The sequence below is a fragment of the Chrysemys picta genome, chromosome 11 (assembly GCF_011386835.1).
Source record: "Chrysemys picta bellii isolate R12L10 chromosome 11, ASM1138683v2, whole genome shotgun sequence".
NCBI classification, from domain to species: domain Eukaryota; kingdom Metazoa; phylum Chordata; order Testudines; family Emydidae; genus Chrysemys; species Chrysemys picta.
The window spans coordinates 78,789,465-78,798,304 of record NC_088801.1 but is presented as its reverse complement, the minus strand read 5'-3'; the positions used below and the strand labels follow the sequence as shown (position 1 = coordinate 78,798,304).

General features: G+C 59.5%; 1 non-coding gene across 1 annotated transcript; it reads right to left on the bottom strand.

Annotated features, from left to right (window-relative positions):
• Positions 1–8,366: 8,366 nt before the first annotated feature.
• LOC135974429 (U1 spliceosomal RNA) lies at positions 8,367–8,530 on the bottom strand. Its single transcript, XR_010591682.1, has one exon. It is a non-coding gene; the product is annotated as a U1 spliceosomal RNA (small nuclear RNA).
• Between the last annotated feature and the right edge of the window lie 310 nt (positions 8,531–8,840).

Genomic DNA, 8,840 nt, shown 5'->3' with positions numbered 1-8,840 from the left:
TGAGAGAGGAGGGCAGGGACAAGGGGTGAGAGGCGACACCGGGGTGAGTGCTCGGGGAAAGGGCCGACCCAGGGTGGGTGCTCGGGGGAAGGGTGGCCCCGGGGTGGGTGCTCGGCGGAAGAGGCGGCCCTGGGGCGGGTGCTCGGGGGAAGGGCGGCACTGGGGTGGGTGCTCGGGGGAAGGGCGGCACCGGGGTGGGTGCTCAGGGTAAGTGGTGGTTCTAGGGTTGAGCTTTGGGGAGAAGGGGTGGGGCGAGGGTGTGGATTTGGGGAAAGGGTCAGTGAGTGGGTGGTGTCTTGGGGGAAGGGGTGGTGTGGGGGCAGAGCCTGGGGAGGCCAAGTGGCGCAGGGGTGGGGACTTGGAACAGGCGTGTGAGGGTGGGGTACAGAGGGGCAGAGGCCCGGGGAAGGGCTGGCACAGGCGGGGCAGAGGCCCGGGGAAGGGCCGGCACAGGAGGGGCGGGGGCCCGGGGAAGGGCCGGCACAGGAGGGGCGGGGGCCCGGGGAAGGGCCGGCACAGGAGGCGGGGGGGCCGGGGAAGGGCCGGCACAGGAGGGGCGGGGGCCCGGAGAAGGGCCGGCACAGGAGGGGCGGGGGCCCGGGGAAGGGCCGGCACAGGAGGGGCGGGGGCCCGGGGAAGGGCCGGCACAGGAGGCGGGGGGGCCGGGGAAGGGCCGGCACAGGAGGGGCGGGGGCCCGGGGAAGGGCCGGCACAGGAGGGGCGAGGGCCAGGGGATGGGCCGGCACAGGAGGGGCGGGGGCCCGGGGAAGGGCCGGCACAGGAGGGGCGGGGGCCCGGGGATGGTCCGGCACAGGAGGGGCGGGGGCCCGGGGAAGGGCCAGCACAGGAGGGGTGGGGGCCCGGGGAAGGTTGCTGGGGAGTTGCTCAGGCTGGCCTGGGGACTCAGCAACGCCCCCAGACATGCCTGGACCCAGCTCTCTCCCCTCCCTCTCAGTTCAGCCCAAGGTGAAAGTTCCCCCCTGAAATCGGGATCCCAGCCCCACCCCAAGATGCTGGTTGCTCCATGATGGGGTTTTACTCCTCGGGGACTGAAATCAAGCAGTCTAAGAATGGGAAGGCGCAGACGGAGACCGGCCCGTCCAGATCCTGGTGATGCTGGAGATGAACTCCCGGCACGGAGATGTCTACACCTGCCAGTGGAGCACATCAGCCTGCAGTGCCCCCTCTTACTAGGGTAAGAGACTCTGAACCTGGCACATTCCCTGAGCCCTCAGGGGCACCCCTAGCTCCGCGGAGCCCGCGGGAGACACGGGCATGTCTCCGAGAGCCGTCCCCATCCCTGGGGGCAGACAGCAGAGACGTGACAAAGGGAAGGAGAGGCTGGGCCTAGCCCAAACCACCCGTGCTCTTGTTTTCTCAGAGGCACAGGCTGACCCTGCAGTCGCTGGGGTCGGGGGCTCTGTGCTGGGGTTGGTCTTCATGGTCCTGGGATCGCTCCTCTCCCTGAGGAATAAGAAAGGTGAATGGCTCCGGGACAGCACTGCGCCACCAGGAAATGACTCCCATGGGGCCGTGATGAAGTCGCACTGGAGGATTTCACTAGAATTTTGATTCACCACAATTTACTTTAGCTTCCCCTTCCAGCATGAATCAAGTTCTCCAGTGACCGAGGAGCTTCCTCTGCCTTTCTGTGCCCACGGCCAGGAAGTGTGGGGCTATTCTCAGCTCCTGACTTCCCATAAATCTGAGTCAGACCATTTAGAGTCGGAGCTACAGTTGTGGCCCTCCTGGCCTCCCCTCCAGGTCTCCTCTCTAGTCCCACACGCTCCTGGAACGTCAGGGAGTTGCGGGCACAGTTGGTGGTGTCTGTAAATCAGCCACTTTCTCTCTAGTTGTGAAACAAATACACTTCCCCTATTACAAATATGGAGACCAAACTCACGTGAGAAACGCAACAGCAATCCCACCCCTGAACTCGGAGACTAATTTATTGTACCCACTACATTGCTTCCCTTTTTGCCTCAATGCATAAAAAGCATGTAATAACTTCCTGAGTTCCTGTTACGTACACGGGTCACACACACACACACACACACACACACACACACACACACACGCTGACCATCCGTACAGCGCTCTTCCGAAAAGCACCAGAGAACTCAGCTGAAACAATAAATCGGTGACATTTGAGAGTTCTAGCCCCAGACCACGAGTCAGGCTGAATTTTACTTAGAAATCGCATCTCTGGCGATGAAGTGGCGAGCGTTGGCACGTCTGTCCCTGGCACAGCACTTGCTCGGCAGGCGGGAGGGGTGCCAGATCCCAGGGAGGGGGAAAGGGCAGGAGAGGGGTCTCTCCCTGGGGCGGGGGTTTCCGTGTAAGAGTTCCACACACCATTTGACCCTTCTGCTCTCTAGCGCTGATGAGACGTGTTAGCTGATGGCTGGAGCTCCAATCGCTGATCCCCAGGCCTCAGTGCTAAGCCCGAGACCTGCTGTGAGACAGTTGACAGGAACTGCTCGGCCTGCCCCAGCGGTGAGGCCCAGCCGCTAACTGCTGAAGTCACCGAGAGCTGGGCTGAGCGGGGGGCTCAGGAGGTGGCAATAGGAACAGGTGGCAGCAGAGGCGGCGAAGGCCCCGTGGCCAGCGGGGGCACAGTGGGGCGCAGAGTGAACGGTGGCACCGGGGGGCCACTTGCAGTAGTGGCAGCCATAGCAGCCGAGGCGTCACTGATTGTAACCAGGGTGGGAAGTGAACTCCCGCCCCGCGAATGCACCTCTGAACTCTGGGGCTTTGCAGGCCAAGGACAGCAACTGTGAGAGCTGCAGCGGGGGTGGGGGTCGGGGGGGGTTAAAGGAGCATTTGTTTGTTGGACTTTCCCAACGCCAGGTGAGGAGCTGGGGCAAAGGACACTGCCCAGCGTACTCGGGGGTGGGCGTTTTGCTCATGACTAGTGGTGATGGTGTTTCACCACAATAATGCCGGGCTCCTTTCCCCTTTGCTTTGCTATACACGACTCAGTGGGGTGGGGGGGGAAGTGCTGTCTCTGAGAGGTGCCGGGTGGTGGTTAATTTTCCCAATTGTGGCCGGGGACTGAAGCGGGTTCTGTGCTGGATTGTTCTGAGGAACCCCTGGATGCTGAACCCGGCCCTGGTCGCTGCCGACTCCCCCGGCGGAAGGGTTGCATTGTACAGCAGGGGCATGCGACGAAAGGGCGTCAGAGTCTCCATGGCAGGGCCAGGCCAGGCCAGTCTGGCAGCTACAACGCCACACAGGAGTCAGGACACCTGGGTTCTGTCCAGCTCCGCTGCACTTTCAGTGTGTGACCTCGGGCAGGTCACGTCACCTCCCCATTTGCTTCTCTCTGGAACAGGGTTAATGGTATTTCCTTGCCTGGCTGCGGTTAACTGTCAGTGCAAACCTGACACCACGTAAGGAAATGAGAGAAACCGCAATCTGACCAGCCCTGGGGCTAACAAGTGACCTTGGGCAATAACCCAGCGGGTGTCGTCGTGCTGTCACTGGTAGTAGCCCAGGGACGGAGCACGCTGCTGTGCACAGGATGGTCATTCGTGTGCTGCCGCAGGGCTCAAATGTCCATCCCAAAAGGCACAAAACAGCAAAGCTCCCGCTGCAAACGCAGACAAGCCCCAGCCTCAGCATTGCAGAGCACCCACGGCACAACCACCACCGGCAAACCGGTGTGAAACCCACCGCACTCACCTCTCTGCACTCTCGGAGGGCTGGGCGGCTGCTCCCCGGGGTCTCCTGCTGTCTCGCAGTGCAGGGACCCGCTGCCCCTGCTCCCTGGCGGGTACAGTGATGGCGCGTGGCTCCCTTCGGCAGGACATGTGGGGTCTGTCTGTGGCTGCACCTGCCCTGGCCTCCTTCCCTCCGTCACACAGTTCTGGGGGGTGTTGTGATGGCTGGGGGGGGAGGTCATCCTGTGGGACTGCGCCCCCAGCTATGGGGCAGCAATTGTGTGCTCACTCTGCGCTGGAGGAAATAGGGGACTCTGTGGGTGACAAGGCTCAACCCCCAGACCTGCCCTGACCCCAGCAAATGGCTTTAGAGACGAGCCCGACTGCTGAGGATGAATATGGGGAGCTTCTCTGTGGAAAAGCAGCGTCTGCTCCAGGGCTCAGTGGGGGAAACCCCTGCACAGGGGGATCCCCCTGTGACGCTGCCGCCATCATGATTTATGGAATATGCTTATGAATGTATCTAGGACATAACTAGACTGTGTTTTATGCTACATATGCCATGTTAAATATCTATGTAAAGGTCATGATCTACTGAATCTATTGATCCTATTTGTATGCACGTATCGTTTTTGTACTTGAAGTTAGGAATATTGGCTGTGTACTTGTTTGATAGCCTTAGTAAAGCATTTGGTCAGCGTCTTGAGAAAGGGGTGTGCAAATTAAGTGCTCAATCAAGAACCACTTAAGCCAACAATGAACTCAAAGATGCCAATCCACATCGGAGCTTTCCCAGGAATGTGGCTAGGCTGGTAAGAAACTCAGTCATGCATGGACATGTGACTTGCCCATGTGACTCCAAAATTCCATCTTGGAGCTGGACTTTGCGTAGGAGAGAGGAAGGGGTCTCCACCCACAAGAGAAAGTCTGTTTAAACCCCTGGGAGACCCCTCCATTTTGTCTCCAGCTGGCTCAAGAGAGAGCCTCTCCACCCCCAAAGATACCTGAAAGAAACTGGAACAAAGGACAGTAACTACAGGGAGTATCAGTGATTGCTGGACCCAGGCTAGAAGGAGACTAGTCTGTAAAAGGAAGCTTACTGGAATTACTCTAAGGGTGAGGTTTTATCTGTATTCAGTTTCTTTTAGACATAGACTTCCGTGTTGTATTTTATTGTACTTGGTAATTCACTTTGTCCTGTCTGTTACTACTTGAAACCACTTAAATCCTACTTTCTGTATTTCATAAATTCACTTTTTACTTATTAATTAACCCAGGGTATGTATTAATACCTGCCGGGGGGGAGGCAAACAGCTGCTCATCTCTCTCTATCAGTGATATAGAGGGCAAACAATTTATGAGTTTACCCTGTAAAACGGATTTATTTGGGTTTAGACCCCATTGGGTGTTGGGCATCTGAGTGTTAAAGACAGGAACTCTTCTGTTAGCTGCTTTCAGTTAATTCTGCAGTTTTGGGGCACGCGGTTCAGACCCTGGGTCTGTGTTGGAGCAGACGGGCGAGTCTGGCTCAATAACACAGGGTGCTGGGGTCCCGAGCTGCCAGGGAAGGCAGGAGCAGAAGTAGTCTTGGCACATCAGTTGGCAGCTCCCAAGGGGGTTTCTGTGATCCAACCTGTCACACCCCCCGCCCCCAGAACCACCCCGCCACACATGGGTCCCTCCCAGCATACGCCGATTTGCACCTGGAACCAACCGGGGATTATCATTGCATGTCACTGTTGTCATGAGATGAGCCTGAGCCACCACAGCACTGAGGAGGCACCCTACAATAACAACCCAGCCTGTCCACAGCCCAGTGACCCCCGGCAACCCCACAATAACAAACCAGCCAGTCCACACCCCAGTGACCCCCGGCAACCCTACAATAACAAACCAGCCAGTCCACACCCCAGTGACCCCCGGCAACCCTACAATAACAAACCAGCCAGTCCACACCCCAGTGACCCCCGGCAACCCTACAATAACAAACCAGCCAGTCCACACCCCAGTGATCCCCAGCAACCCTACAATAACAAACCAGCCTGTCCACACCCCAGTGACCCCCGGCAACCCTACAATAACAACCCAGATGCTCCACAGCCCCTGCACTCAGGGTGTCAGCTGGGCCCTCTCACCCCCTCAGCTTACAATTGGCCCCTCCCTCCTTGTGCTCTCCGAGGCTGTTGGCGCCTCATGCTGCCTCCGCACCCATTTCCCACCCTTTTCCCTCACTCCCTCCTGCTGCCTCGGTTGACACCACCCAGCGACGAATGGCGCTAACACACAGCGACACAGTACGAGGGGGCGGGGTCACAGAGTGGGAGGGGCTAATGAGCGGGAGGGTGGGGCAGAGAGTGGGAGAGGGCTAATAGGAAAGAGGGCAGGGAGGGAGGGGCTATTGGGAGTGGGAGCGGCAGGTGGGGGCATTGGAACGGAGGAGCAGTGAGGGGAGGGGCTATAGCGGGGTCGGCAACGTTCGGCACGCGGCTCGCCAGGGTAAGCACCCTAGCGGGCCGGGCCAGTTTATTTACCTGCTGACACGCCAGGTTCGGCCGATCCCAGCCACCACTGGCCGCGGTTCGCCATCCCAGGCCAATGGGGGCGGCGGGATGCACATCCCTCGGCCCGCATGCCATAGGTTGCCTACCCCTGGCTTATGCCCAAATAAACTTGTTAGTCTGTAAGGTGCCACAAGTACTCCTGTTCTTTTCACAGTAAGGAAAGTAACTAAAATACTTCCCTGATAAACTGTATTTTCTAAACGGGGAACCCTACCCTAATTCCCAATTACTGAGGGACACTCTCCACTCATTGATCTATTTTGCTTTCCCCAACCAACTCTCTGTAGAACTCTTCATGATCAATGAACCGGAGTATTCGGATTCCAAACTGTTAAATTTATTCACCTACATTTGGGTTACTGCTGATTATGTATGTTATGTATCATCTGAGTTTTAAAAGATAATCTAAGCATGATACCCAGACGTACAGATACGCTGTTTTCAGCCTATGTATTACATAATTTTTTAACATTAGCTTTAATAACATTTTAAAATCTGTTCTTATCAATTTAATATCTGACAGGTTCTCTATCCGAGAGCTTGTTTGCTCCATCCACTCCGCGTAGCAATCTGCTATTTCATATTTCCAGGAATGGTGCACCTCCCCTCGGGGAGAGCATTCTGGATTAAAAAAAGTAATAAGTGTTGTTACTGTCTTGTTTTTAGCATGACTCTGCATTGTTCTCCTACTATGTGTTTTTCAATTTAGGGGTCTGCTTTTTTTCCCGGTCCCTGCGAGGGCAGCAGTCAGGCAGCCTTCGGTGGCAGGCCTGCGGGAGGTCCCCGGTCCCGCGGATTCGGCAGCAATTTGGCGGTGGGTATGCCGGAGCCGTGGGACCGGTGGACCTCCCGCAGGCATGCCACCCAATCCGTGGGACCGGGGACCTCCCGCAGGCATGCCACCCAATCCGCGGGACCGGGGACCTCCCGCAGGCATGCCACCCAATCCGCGGGACCGGGGACCTCCCGCAGGCATGCCGCCCAATCCATGGGACCGGGGACCTCCCGCAGGCATGCCACCCAATCCGCGGGACCGGGGACCTCCCGCAGGCATGCCGCTGAAGGCAGCCTGACTGCCCTGCTTGGGGTGGCAAAAAAGCCCCTGCTTCCAGAAGCGTGTGGTTTGGGGTAGTTGCTCTCTCATCAGTGTCCCCATTCCTCCCCCCTTGAGAAAATGGTCGCTGTTTTAGCTTAGGGAGCAGGCTCTGCACCGGTTTCCCCCAGAGACTAGGGATCGTTTCTAGGATCAGGCGGAAGGTTGGACCCTGCACGCGCCGCCCCTGTTGGGCCAGAGGCTGATGGGGGTGGGGGACAGGGGAGGACCCCCAACTCCCTAACAACCCCCCCAAAGAAACTGTTCCGTACTCCCCCCAGCCACCCCCACCAACCCGCCAGGTTCACTCCCAGGCTCCTTCCCTCTCCCGCAGCTCCTGCCTCCCCCCAGATTGGGGCGCCCCGGCAGCGCAGCGCAGTGTCTGTGAGCCCCTCGGGCTTTCTCCCGGCCTAGCGCTGCCCCCAAATCACCACGAGGTGGCGCTGCTGCAGCCAAGAAAGCCTCTGGCCAAAGGCACAGGCGCCCGAGAGCTGATGGGGAGCGGGGGGGGGCGCTGGTGGCCCCCCCTCTTTTAAGGCCCTTCCGTCACCCCAGCGCCCGCTCCGCCACCGGAGACCTGCCCTGCCCGGCCCAGCTCTCAGTCCCTGAGCTTCCCCTGGGGCCCCGGCCCCGGACCGCCCCCCCCCTGCTGCTGCTTCCACCCAAGCGCCTGCCCGCCCCCCGGCGCTCACCCTGAGGCCAGGTAATGGGGGGTGCTCCCCCCCTAAGGCCGCCCTGCTCTGGGGCTCTGCCCGCTCCTCCTCGGCTGGAAAGCGCCCGGCCTGCCGCTATCTCTCGCCCCGCTCCGAAGTTGGAGGCTGGAAGCCAGCGCCAAGCAGTGTAGGGGCAGCTGCTGCTCTGCGGGGATTGGGCCCCTCCCTCTGAAAAGCTGCACCTCCTGGCCCCGGTCACCAGCCCCAACGGCGACCCGTAGGGAGAGAAAAGTGCGCAGGGTGATTTTGGGAAGAAGGGGCGGCGTAGAGCCACGCGCAACACCTTCCCCAAAAATCTCTCACCGGATTCCCTGGGTCTGTCTTTGCACCCGCGAGCCAGGGGAGAGCGCGAACGCAGTCCCCCACTACCACAAATTATGCAGTCGAGTTTCCCGCATTTGGGGAAATCGCAGGGGTCAGCACACCCGCAGTGCAATGGATGAGCCTCACCCTGGGAAAACCACCTTCATGATCATGGTATCTCCCCTGCCAGGTAAGTATGAATTGCTCTGCCCCGGCCGCCGCCCGCCCTCGCTCGCCCCACACTCTCAACACACGGTGGGGCCCGACTCGGACCGACCGCCGGCCCCGCCCACACCGGCTCCGACCGCCGCCAGCTGCTCCGACAGGCCCCGGGCTCGGACCCTTCTCGCTACCGAGCCCCGCACGGTCAATTGGGGCCGTGCTCGTCAGCCTGGTCCCGTTCCCACAATGCTCCGCTCGCAGGGAGATCTGCATACGTGCTCACGCGGCCCCGCCCCTCCCGCAGCCTGCCTGCCTGCGCCCCGCCCCTACCCTGGCCAGCCCCAGC